Source organism: Natator depressus, chromosome 3 (assembly GCF_965152275.1).
Source record: "Natator depressus isolate rNatDep1 chromosome 3, rNatDep2.hap1, whole genome shotgun sequence".
Lineage (NCBI taxonomy): Eukaryota > Metazoa > Chordata > Testudines > Cheloniidae > Natator > Natator depressus.
The window spans coordinates 177,110,064-177,123,119 of record NC_134236.1 but is presented as its reverse complement, the minus strand read 5'-3'; the positions used below and the strand labels follow the sequence as shown (position 1 = coordinate 177,123,119).

General features: G+C 41.9%; 1 long non-coding RNA gene across 1 annotated transcript in view; it reads left to right on the top strand.

The window, feature by feature from the left end:
- The first annotated feature begins 5,684 nt into the window (after positions 1-5,684).
- Positions 5,685-13,056, top strand: part of LOC141984202 (uncharacterized) — an 86,515-nt gene continuing 79,143 nt past the window's right edge. The window contains exon 1 of the long non-coding RNA XR_012638684.1: positions 5,685-5,856. This is a non-coding gene — a long non-coding RNA (uncharacterized LOC141984202). The remainder of the gene's footprint in view (positions 5,857-13,056) is intronic.

Genomic DNA, 13,056 nt, shown 5'->3' with positions numbered 1-13,056 from the left:
AAATCCAGCCCTGGACACACACCCTGCCACACATGGGTGAAATCCTGGCAAAACTCCCATTGGCTTCAATGGGGCTAGGATTTCACCCCCTATGATAACTAGAATTTGTTACATGATTGTGGAATTTATCGTGCACTTTTGACCTCTTCACCTACAACCAGCCTACTAGTCCATTTCAGCTTTACAGTATAAATTGTGATGTACTATGAAATAAAAGTTTTACTGACAGTCCTTTGTAATGATCTGTGTAATTTGCCTGTGGCTTCAACACTTGTGAACAAAACAGCCATCCCAGACTCAAGGACTTTTGGTACATTGGCTTCCTTTACCTAGATAAAAGTGGTGCTAACCCAACAGATACTCATAATAGTACCCAAGGATCTGGTATGTCCTATTATTCAGCACTTCTATAGCACCATTCATCTTAGTTCAAAGCATTGTACAGATCTACACTAATTAAAGCTCAGCTCCTCTGTGAAGTAGAGATGGATTATGCCCTTTTTACAGCTGGGGGCAAAATAAGAAAAAAGATTGTGGCCAAATTTTTCAGAAGTGCCCTCTAAGTTTGGATGAGGAATGTTGTCTAGTAGTGAGGAGTCCCAATTCCCAGTCCATGCTCTGAGTTAGAGTCCTGCCTCTGCCACTGTCTTGCTTTGGAACTTAGTCACACATGCCCAGATTTTCAAATGCTGAGTACCTTATTTTTTGGCTATGCAGCTTGAGACCCCTAGGGTCTGACTGTCCTGTGCATTGGCCTCCTACAGCTCCCACCAACTTACAAAATCAGGCAGGAAGTGACTCAAACTCAGCACTCAAGATCAGAGGCATCCAAACTTAAGTGGACATTGAAAAAAAAAAGTCTCTAAGTGACTTACACATAGCTAAAAAGCAAATCATTGGCTAAGCCAGGAATTGGACCCAAGACTCATGAATCCCAGCTCCTGCTCTATTAGACAGCATTTCAGTAAAAGTGCTCTCCAATAATAGACCCAATTCTGCAGCTTTTGAAGTCAATATGAGTTTTGCTTTTGACTTAAACTGGAGCAGTATCAAAGCTACTGTTTTCCAACACACAGTTGTGTATCAGCAGGATAAACAGTTCCTTCATTACAACTATATACCATCTTCCTTACATCTTTACAAACTGACATTGTAATATTGCAACAGAGAGATTACACACTGCTGGCTCTGTGACTCCCTTATTTTTGTGGATGTCAGAAACAGATCCAAGTGACTCTGAAAGATCAGACTAATGGGAGCAAGATCTAGAAGATTAGATGGAAATCAAAAGGTACAGGGGAGTAGGGAATTGCAGAGGAACACATGATATACACACACTCTTCTATAAACATTTCCATTTAAAACCAGTAATTTTAGAGCTCTACCAAACGTAGGACAAGAGAGTTTAGAGTCAGAAAAGACTTACAAGGTCATCAAGTCCTGCAAGCACAGGATGTGGTCTCCAAATAGAAGACCTCATAAGGAAACTCATACTACACCATTGATCTTAGCCAAAAGGCCAAGGAAATAGTCCTGTTTGTATAAACAATTATTTTCTGTAGAAATACAGGAAGTTCTTGTAGATATAGCTATCCCACTTGATCTGTGGGGTAGATCTACCAATTCTGGTGCAGGGAGGAATAAATTACACCTTCCTGAGTCCCAGAGGAGATTCTCCCTGCCAGGGCAGGCTGCAGCAGCAACACAAACCCCCACACGAGCAGGCCTAGGGAAGCAGCTTTTATATTCAGCCATAAGAGCCACACCAGCTGAAGCTGCTGACAGGATGCACTGAATCAGTACATCACCCAGCTTTTTGACCTTATCCCGTTCCTGGGCTACCCATTAGGGTGCTCCCTTTGAGTGGGAGATTCTGGGAAGCTGCTGCTATTCTTGAAACCTCCCTCCACCCCTCCTTCCATGCAGACTGTCTGCCTTGAGGGGGGCTTGTCCAAGTGGAAGCCACTATAATGCCTCAGGGGGCTATTTCTGAGCACAAAGTTTCAAGCAAATTGACAGGCAAGGAACAGTTTTGTTCCCTTCCCCCTCCCCTCCGCTCCACCACTGATTTGTTCCAGCTGTTCTTTCATGCATATGGAATACACAGTTTGTAGCTTTCCCTCATTGGTGTGAAGTAAGTGTTTGGCACATGTTAAAAATAACACGCAGAGATTAACTAGCTCTCTCCCATCTTTAATGTCAATACCTGCCTGTAATTATTTATACAATTAGATATACATTCACCTTGTTGTGACCCTAAGTCTCTGCATTAAAAGGACTTATACAACAAATTTGCTTGACTTCTTATCTCCAGTGATTTAGCAATGCTTGTGGTTCACTCTTTCTATTAAATTGACATTGGGCCAGAGAAGCTTGTGGCCTTCAGACTGTTATGAAATTCTTCCTGAGTTCAGACCACCAGTGCTAGGAATTACTAATATGCTTACTGCTCTGGAACCGCCTCCAGGCTATTTGTAAAGCTTGAACTGCAGCTGGCAGTGAAAACATTTGGATAGAGAGCATGTAATCTGATCTTCTGACATTCGCTTTCCATTAAAAAAAATCCCCAAACCACTAGAGTCATATAGTCTTGAGAATATTTCCTGTGCTTGTTTTAATGTAAGATTAGCTCTTGTTTCAGACTTTGAGTATGTCACAACGGAGTCCCATTTAATTCCTTAGCCAATAATGGCTTAGCAGGAAGTAACAGTTAAAGCACAATTAGACTGCACTCTTTCAGTCATGCAGAAACTGCTCCATTACCTTCAGCAACTGGAATATTGACTGGAAAGATACATTACAAACATCCTCCAGGAAATATCCAGAATAGAGCATTTTATTCCTACCTCTAGCAGAATATACTTCAGAGAACCAATGCTTCTTTAATACGTTGGACTACAGAATGACTCCAGCTGGGAAAGGGAGTCTTGCCCTTGACTTTAATGGGCTTTGGATCTGAACCTAAACTTTGAAGCATTTCTAAAGCCTGTGTGACCACCACAGCATTTGTTTCTGTGCTGATTCACAGGGCTGTGTGGAATCAAAACTATCTGATACTTCTGTTTTTTCTTCCTTGGTTCTTCCACCCCCTCCCTCGAGGGTGAAAACCATTACTCCCGACTCCCTTTCCATATTCATGGGGCTCTCAACCCCATGTTTGGCAGTACCAGACAAAGGCAAACCAATTAAAGTAGATTTGAAAATAGTCATACCCTTATTTTGAAGAAAATAATTCTCAGGTTATATCAGCAGCTATATTCAAGTGAATCTAAGTACAGTAACTCCTCACTTAAAGTCGTCCTGGTTAATGTTGTTTCGTTGCTGATCAATTAGGGAACATGCTTGTTTAAAGTTATGCAATTTTCCCTTATAACATCCGTTTGGCAGCTGCCTGCTTTGTCCACTGCTTGCAGGGAGAGCAGCCCGTTGTAGCTCGCTGGTGGGGGCTTGGAACCAGGGTGGACCAGCAGCCCCCCTGTCAGCTCCCTGCTCCCCTAAGTTCCCCGTGCAACAGCCACCCAGCAGGCTATCAATTGCTGGCACTTCAGCTGTCCCTCCCCCCACTGCCATGTGCTGCTCCTGCCCTCTGCCTTGGAGCTGCTCCCTGGAACCTCCTGCTTGCAGGAGTGGAGGGAGGGGGGGGCTAATGTCAGGATGTCACCCTCCCCCCTGCACCCCACTTACCCCATCTTCCATAGAGCAAGGGGGACACAGGACAGGGCTCAGTTCGGAGGGAGCTTCCTGGCAGCAGGTGCCATCTCAGCTTGCTGATTAACTTAAAAAGGCAGTGTACTTAGAGTGGAGTCAGCATACTTAAAGGAGCAATGTGCATCTCTCTCTCTCACACACACAGGGTGCGTGTCTCTGTCTGCCATGCTGTCTCCCCTCCCTCCATTCCTGCTGCCTTGTAGAGTGTGAGGCTACATTAACAACAATGAGTTAACCCTTGAGGGCTCAGCCAATTGCTAGTTCATCATTTAGCAGTAAGGCATTCCCTGAGAGAAACATATTGTATCATACCTCAATATTCACTCCAAGTAATTAATGTAATCCAAAAAAGTTTAATTGATCCTTGTACCAGATATAACTGAGTAAAGCTTTATTTGTGGCTATTCATGATTTTTTAAATTAGATTTTTCATAGTTTTTAAAAGTTAAATGCATGTATCATATGAGATAGAAACTCTCATGTTTGTGTGGGGAGAGATGGCTTCCAATTAATAGGCTGGATATGGCCAAAAAAATTCAACATGACAAAACACATGGTTATCTGCTCTGGTTCCCGCTGCCTTTTGGGCACTACACACACATTGGGGGAGGAGCTATCTGCAATTGTCCCTCAGACCCTGTGCAGCACATACAGCTGGTATGCTTTTTAAAAAAAAAAACATAGCATTTCCACTCCGAACAGAACACTTACAGAAGACTCTTATGGAAATTAACAAGGATGAAAATGTTAATTCAATAAAAATATAATAAAGTTCTATAACTATTACTCCAAAACCCCATAAAATTTACCAGAAATTGAGATCCTGTCTATATTTTTTTTTAACACCTACAGAATTTTAGAGCATGGGTATAATACTCTTACTTTCTATAGAATGGTTGAAAATAATCTATATGTAACCTACTGCCGAAGGTGTGTTACAGATTCATCCTCTGGATTAGCACAAAGAGAAGAGTCCACGGGTACGTCTAGAAAAGATCCATGGCACAGAGTCTGAGAGCCCAGGTCAGCTGACTTGGGCTCAGATAGCTCAGGCTGCAGGGCTATAAAATTGCAGTAGAGATGTTCAGGCTCGGGCTGGAGTCCAGGATCTGAAACTCTGCAAAAGCCTGGGCTCCAGGCCAAGCCTTAACATCTACACCACAATTTTATAACCTATGAGCCCAAGTCAATTGACCCTGGTTCTGAGACTCAGTGCCATGGGTTCTGTCTGACAGCCCCACGAATGGAAAGCTTTAGCTCAAACTGCAGCAGCTTGTTCTGGAGGTCATTGGTCCAATCCCATGTGTGTTAGCCAAGAAGGCAACCATCACATATAGAAAACATATATTTTATAAAATTCACTAGGACTTCAAGGGTGAAATTGTCTTAGAATTCTACTAGGAACAACCACGCGGAGGGGAAAAAATGGTCAACTGCAGTTCCTGTAGCATGTTCGTGACTTTCATTTTTTAATGTAATTCTTAGTAGTGTGAGTCAAATGGCAAGAACAAGGCTGAATTATACAGTCAATGTGAAGCCCGCACATCAAAAAGATTTTTCCACCGTTGTTCACTTGGGTTGGAGTCAATCTTTTGACCTCTCCTTTGAAGAGGAATGATTGCACCCAATCTCAGCGTTCTGCAAATTAGAAAAATAAAAGACAGCTTAAAGTGATTTTTGTACACAAAAAACAACCAAACAAAAAACTTCAAAAGGAAGTCACTGAATCAAGTAGCTACAGATTAGTTTGTTTCTCTTGGTGTTTTAATCTGTAGCTAATTATCCACTTGAAATCCTTCTCTTCTGGAGCACTGTACTTTATACAGTTCAAGGCTAAAGGGGGCAGGAGGGAGCTGAAAGAAAAGGAAATGTGAAAATCCCAGCTCCAATGTGGCTAAGAACGGCTCTGTGAGATGAGTGTTTAAGTGGATGCATGAAATTCTTTACACTAAACTTGTTAATAAATAACAGGATTTGTGTGCAGAGCTCCCAGGCTTGGGTCTGTACGATTGCTACAAAACACAAAAAATTGCTACAGCCAAAAGAGTAAGTCAGTGGCTGCTCATGGAAGAATGAGACTAAAGAGAATGTTAAGCAGCACAGAGGATGTGTTCAGGAGAAGGAAAGGAGGACAATGGGAGTGGAAAGGTAGGAAATGACTTGCAAACTCATAGAAAAAGCCACATTCAACACTAAAAAAATCCATCTCCAGGTGATTTTTTCACCCTAAAAATATTCCTGCTGCCCCTCTACCTTGATAATCCCATTCCTATAATGATTGGACTCTGAGCTGACCCTTGATTAATCTGTAGAACCTTGTAAAATTGCAAACAATGACATCTTGTGGATATTTTATTTTTCCATAGAAAATAGTGGAGCTGTGGCAGCAGGTAGTTAGGCGTCATATTCCCATAATTTTTTTTATTCCAGAGGACCCCAAAAGTGCAATACAAAGTATAATCAGACAGCTTCACTTAATAGTCTTTATCTGGGATTGATCCTGCTCAGGCTGAATGGCTGTGAAAGTTTTTGACTGACGGGTATGTTAAGATTTTGTGTTGTTCATATGTAATGCAACTTGACAAAAACAACTGTGGAGTCCAGAGAGAATGAGGTATCTGAAATAAACTGTGTGGAGTCTCATTTCTTGATGTCAGAGAATTGGCAGGAAGGTTTTTTTCCCCATAAATTACTTGCGCTTTTTATGGGATTTGTAAGAGAATTTCACCCATAGAGATTACAGTTGAGGTTTAGCAACAGTGCATTCTCTGTTTGTGGAATGTGTGTGTGTGGCTTATGGGAAGGTGAGGAAGTCTCAACTAATATAGTATATTTTTAACAAGAACATACTGAACTGAGGAAAAAAAACCACACACATTACATTAAACAAGGCAGGATGTAAGTCAAGGAAGATTCCAACTCCCTAGGTAAAGCATGATGATTAGCTTGTCCAGCCCTCTCATAAGGGATACTGAGGTGCTGTGATGGAGTGGTACAGAAGGGCTGTGTTACATGGCAAGAGCTGCAGAGGGGAAGACTGTTGTGCCACCCATGGGAATATTGTGTAGAGTGACAGAGAGAAGAGGCCAGTGGTACAGGAGAAGAGAGTGAGGTCTGTGAGATATGGAAGTATGGGAAAAGGAGGGAGACCATCAATAGCTTTACTAAAATGTGAGCTCTTTTATGCCAGTGTTTAAGCAGAATTTCCCCAGTGTGACCAACTTTTGTGATTTCACTGCAACTCAACAAGATTTGGTATTTTTCTTAAGGCACAGCTCCTGGAGTCATATGATTATGGGAGACTCTCAGCTTTTATTTAAAACAAAACAAGTTTCTAGCATCCATGATTTTGGATGAAACATGACCCTTCAAAGCTCAAAACCTAGAAGGCAACTAAAAAGAACCCCATGTTTATTTATTTTTAAATCTCATTTTTAAGCCAATCTCACAATTTGGGGAAGGGGCTGGATTCAAGATTTTTGAATGCTTGGGATTGGCAATCCTGCTCCCTATTCTTCTCAAGATGGGGAGAGAGCATTGCAGAGAGATTAGGGTCAAGATTTTCAAGAGTGAATCATGATTTTTGGGTGCCCAATTTAAAATACCTTAAAGGGTCCTGGTTTTCAAGGGGGGAGGAGCTCGGCCCTTCTAAAATCAGGCCCCTCCATGATGTTTCAAGTTGGGCACCAAAAAATTGAGCCCTCCAATCACTGGTGACTGAAAATCTTGGCCCCAACTCTTCCACTCATGGGAAGAGCTCCTATACAACCTTTTACCTTGTAATGTATATAAATGGCATATTTTCTGTGATAGAAAGAGAAGACAGACAATTTGCCAGGCTAATCACCAATGGAAACAGTAAAAGAATTTAGGAAGTTTTAGGGAATCAAAGAATTCTCAGGGCTTTAAAAACCAAACAAAATCATGAGAACTGCAGTTGCAGGTGTAAAAGAACAACTGTTGAAATCACTGCTGGTGAGCAAATGTTACAGCTGCTGCTGAGTGAGAGGAGCCAGAATCTGTCCTTGTCCCCCTTGTGAGTCATTACTGCTCTGGACAGAGAATTACTTTCCCCCGGGCTCAGGCAGGAACAAGTGCTGCTGCAGCCATCATCTGACTTATGCTGTGGCTGGCAAAGGATGATTTGTTTTGCTGTGCCTATTTTCAGCAGTCACTTTTGCTTTTGCTTTGGTTTTGGTTGGGTTTTCAGCTATTGGATTATTTTACTGTGCCTATTATTCCCTTGGAGAGTGCATCCTGAGCTGCTTAAACTGGAGATTAGACCTAGATGAAAAATTTCACCCAAAACCTTTTCACTAAAAAATGCAGAGTTGGGTTGTCCAAGACATTTAGTGACTTTGTGTACATTTTGGCAAATTGTTTCAGCTGAAAAAAATGGCAAAAATATTGAGAGGAACTGTTTTTGATATTTTCAAAATGAAATGGTCTAATTTTTCAGGCTAGATTCATATGGAGACTTGGGTGTCCAACTCCAACATTTAGGCACTCTTCACATAACTGAGCGGGGAGGTGCTGTTGCATTCCTGTATACTCACATCCTAGTAATTGGGGACCCTCACCTGGGATTTGGGAGACCCAGGCTTGTATCCTCACTCTGAAACGGGGACTTGAACCCAGATGTCTCTTCTCTTGGGTGGGTGCCATAACCACCAAATTACAGAGTCATTCTTTCTCTGGCCCAATGAATGTTTAATTATTTATAAAAAGTGGAACAGCTTCAATGGGTGAGATTAAGAGAATCACACCCCAGAATAGCTCAGTGGTTAGAGCACTTGCCTGTGAGGTAGGAAACTTGGGGTCAAGTCCCTGCTCCAAATCAGGAAGAATAGGGATTCAAACAGCGGTCTCTCACATGACTGCCCTAATTATTGGGCTACATACAATATGTCCTCCATTTTCTGAGTGGTGCCTAAATATTGGAGTTGGGCACTTAAAATCGTCTTGTGAGTCTAGCCCTTCGTTTCTAAATTTCCTTTGCTTTTGTTACAAACAGTTAAAAGTGCCCAACACTGAAACAAAACATTTCATTTCTGGTCAAACACAATGTCTTGTTCAAATGGAAACAATCCCTCCCACCCCCGCCCCGAATTGTCAGCAAAACAAAAACAAAAACAAATCAGTAACTCACCCAGCTCAACTGGAGATGGACTTACCCAGTTCAGGGGAAGAAATGGGTGCCTGTGAGAAAGCCAAGGACAGAAAGGCCAGTCACATAGCTCAAGTCCTATCAGTATCTAGCTGAGGTTCTTATGAATTATTCCTTCCACCATTGTTATCTACCACATTCAGGCTTCATCCTAAGCTTGCTCTGTGGCAGCATTCTTGCTAAGAGGTAGTGTAAATAGCTCAGTCAGCTTCTTGTGGCCAGTACTTGTTGAAACTGGGGTGCCTTGAACATGACAATACTTCGTGTCCACTGCTAAGGATGTAAGGCTAAGAGTTTTCAATATGGATGTCCAAACCCCTACTTAGACAATAAGCAGCTTGATTTTCAAAGGTGCACTCTAGGCCCAATGAAATACATTAGCCCCGCTTGCTATACCATTGAACAGAATAGTCACTTCTCCTGATCTTTGAGTGGCACTCATTTGAGACTGGTCAAATCTCCTCAGATTGTCGCCAAAAGTTTTGTAGCCATTTACTGTCTCTATCAAACCTTCTACTCCAATACCTGTCTCAGAGCTTCCTATTGAGGTGGCTGTGAAGGACGGGGCTCACATTATTATTAGGCCTGGTTAAAAAAATTGCATCGACTTTTTTTTTTTTTTTTAAAGTGGAAGATTTTGGCTTCAGCAAAACCAAAGTTTTCATGGAAAGCGTCTACTGTCCTTGAAATATTTTCACTGGAAAAAACAAAAACCCAAGAACTGGAAGTGTTCAGGTTGTATTTTTATTTTGTTTTAAATAAAAAAATCTGCATGGAAAAAAATCCTCATCCCACCAGCTCCAATCATTATTAATGGGTTATATGTGCAATGGGCTGTTCATTTCCTCTCTTGCTAATTTAGCTGTTTCAGGATGATTCAGAGACAATAAGGGCTGTTACAGCCAATACAGTTAATCTCTATGCTCTTGCTAAATACATGTATCTTGTCTGACAATGGAACCAGCACCTTGTGATAAATTGTTCATGAGATAGTGTGATCAGCAATTTGGCTCTATCTCCATGATGAAGAATTGAAACCTCCCCATAGGGTGGGAGAGTGGTCAGCTGGCTAGGGGAGCAGATTGGAAGTTATATTCCCTGTTCTGCTTCTGGTATTTGACCCCCTGGTAATTAGGTCTGTTGTTGATTGGAAAATCACTTCTAAAAAGCAAGTGAGCTGGCTTTCTTTGCCATGCCTTAGAGGTTTGAGGAAGGGAACTTTATCACAGTCAATGGAGAAATTACTAATAAAAAAGGCACTTAATGTGCGATTCTTGTGGCTCTCTAAGACTCTTGAATGATCTGAGATACAGTATTTATACTTGGCGACGCAGTTGTATTGCTAGCTTGAACCTTGAGCCTAATAAGTGATGGCCAGTGAATTTATCCTACTTGATTGCGAAAGTCTGGTTTACTAGAATCTGAACCTCTGGCACATCTGTATCTGTTTTATTAATTCGGACACCCAGGATTTTTATATTTACCTTGACAACTTGGGTTAGGAAAGGAGCCAGCCATGGGCCACAAGGCAAAGTACGCTTAAAGTTATGTTGGTTTTATCAATTAAGAAATACTGGACATTGTTGGGTACATAATCGAATGTTAGCTGCTGAAAATTTAAATGCTTTGCAGGAATAAAATCTTGCAAGTTTCCACTTAGCATTTGGCTTTTCACTACAGAATTGGAAGACACAGTATTTAGAGTAAGAAGTGACAGATCAAATAATCCATGCATCTCTGCCAGGGTGTGACAGGGGCATACATCCATTCTGCACACTGCACATGTGCAAAAAAGTATTATGATTTTCTATCAGTTCGGCCCTGCACAGTACTAGCTGATATATAAATTTTAGGTGCCACTGTTGGAAAATCTAACCCTAAGTGCCTGGACCCTAGAAAGCATCAGTACCTAATGCTACCAGAAACACATTTAATCTCAATTTTATATTTTAAATTTGATCAGATTTTGACCAAACTCAAGTACATTTGAGAAAGGATGGCCAGAAAACAATAATTCCATTTTGCAAAAAAGATTTGAGGTTTGGAAATTTGTTTTTATTCCACATTAAATGAAATCTCTCTCTCACACACACACACACACCCCAACCCCCCACAGAGGGGTGTGTGGGGTGCTGGACTCTCTTTCTCACCCACAGAAACTTCATCCTGGATCTGGGGTGGTATTCACACTCCAGAAATTCCATCCTGCACCTGAGAAACCTTCTCAGCAATTCAGCATTTTCAGTCAAAAGAAATTTAGTCTAAAAACCCTTGACCAATTCTCCATTTGGACCCCTCAGTAGCTCTTCTTAAGAAAGACAATCCATTGTCCATTTAATTTTTTAATATTTAGATTGTTATTGAAACACATGCATGAAACTAAACATAACCCCTGAAATCCCCTCACTGACTCCCAATAAGATGTGCAACACATCGTGGCTATAATCATAATTATGACAGTTTTCTCACAGAAAATAGATGAAATGTCAGAGCCTCTCTTGAATTCTGCTTTTCCCCAGAGACCATTAATACAAACAGTACTGTAATGACTCATCTGCTGTGAGTTAGAGATTCAGCATTGCTATTAGGAAAGGACAAATAGCATTTTTCCCTAGATCCTTCCAACAATAATATTTCTCTTTGATACATTCAGGCGCCTATCTGCCCTAGTCTTCTTCCCTCCTATTCAAAGTTTTTCCTGGGGAAACAGGATTTTTAAAATCTGGAGGCGGGGGCGGCGGGACCCATTACAAAACAGCTCTACTGTTGGGCCCTGAAGTATTTGGGAACCATCCAGAAAGTGCCGTATTATCATCGGCTGTTGAGTTTGGGTGGGGTCAGGCTCAGCACTTCGTGACATGAGTAGGCCAAATAATTGCCTGCTTAAAGGAGTCAAAACCTTTCAAACTTTAGGTTTTTTGAGTGTGTTTCAAATCTGTTGGAAATTTATTGAATACACCCTTCGCCCCCAATCCCAGTATCCACACTCCCCATCACGATACCCAGGCCCCCCAGCTCCCATCATGATACTGAATCTTCACAGAACTACAGGAAATGTTATTCAACCTTTTGCTGTTCTTCCAGTGCTGGGGTATGTGGGTAGTTTTGTGATGTACGCAATCGGAAATTAGTGTGAAACACTAAAATTTACTTGTGACCTAAACTAGCATCAAGGTTTGGGTCTCCTGAGGTGAAAAGCAACTGAACTAAGCCATTGTGCCTCTTAGCCCAAAGAATCATGTCTTTTAAGTGCATTTCTGTTGCGGGCATCAGTACATTTTTATGACATACAGTGATGCCCAAAGGGCTTCTGCTAATGACTTCACACACTGGACTTGATCTGTGTCCTTGGGCAACTGAAGATAGCATCCATCCCCCACTTTGGAAAAATGTAACATTCACTTGTGTTTTTTACAAGTAAACTTTTGTCACCCACAAGTGGAGCTTGCCATTTCCCAGCATTCAGGACTAGGGTAGTCTTCAGCATGGTTCCAGCACAGAAAGGTTGTTTGCTTTCATTAGACAAATCACAAAATCATTTCTTCTTCATCTTTAGCTGTAGCCTGTAACTGATGGCAGTAATCAATCAGCTCATTAACTTTAGTTAGGGGAGAAAAGGCTAGACTATGGCTGTCATTCAGGGCCTGTGTTCTGAGCGCAAGGGTGCTTCACTGCCACAGATGACTCAGCCAAATTCTCCCAAGGCTCCAGAGAACTGGTGATTCTGAAGCAGCAGCTCTGCCACCCTTCAGAAAGATGCAGCTTGTGCTCCTTCTCCACCAGTGCAACCCTGCTGGCCAGCGTGGCCATAGCTCTGTCCCAGCCAACCTTCTTAGGCAATGAGCAGCAGCTCAAGCCTGGAGCAGCGCCTCTGCTCCCCACAAAGACTGTGGTTAGCTTCTGTGTAGAGGCAGATCTACTCTCTCTGCCCTCTGCCCCCTCACACCCACACAGGGTCAGTGGAGATCTGGCCTTGACTGTGGAAGGTCAGAAAAGTCCAAGTCCATGTATCTACCACCCAGAATGCTTTTAGTTCAGTGTTTATATTTTATGATGAGAAGAAATGCAGAATGTACAATACCCATAAACCAACAATCCCCATAACAGCAGCATACCAACGCCATCCAATTCTCAATGTGTGTAACCAGGCAGACAGAGGGAATCAGACTGCTAATCCCATT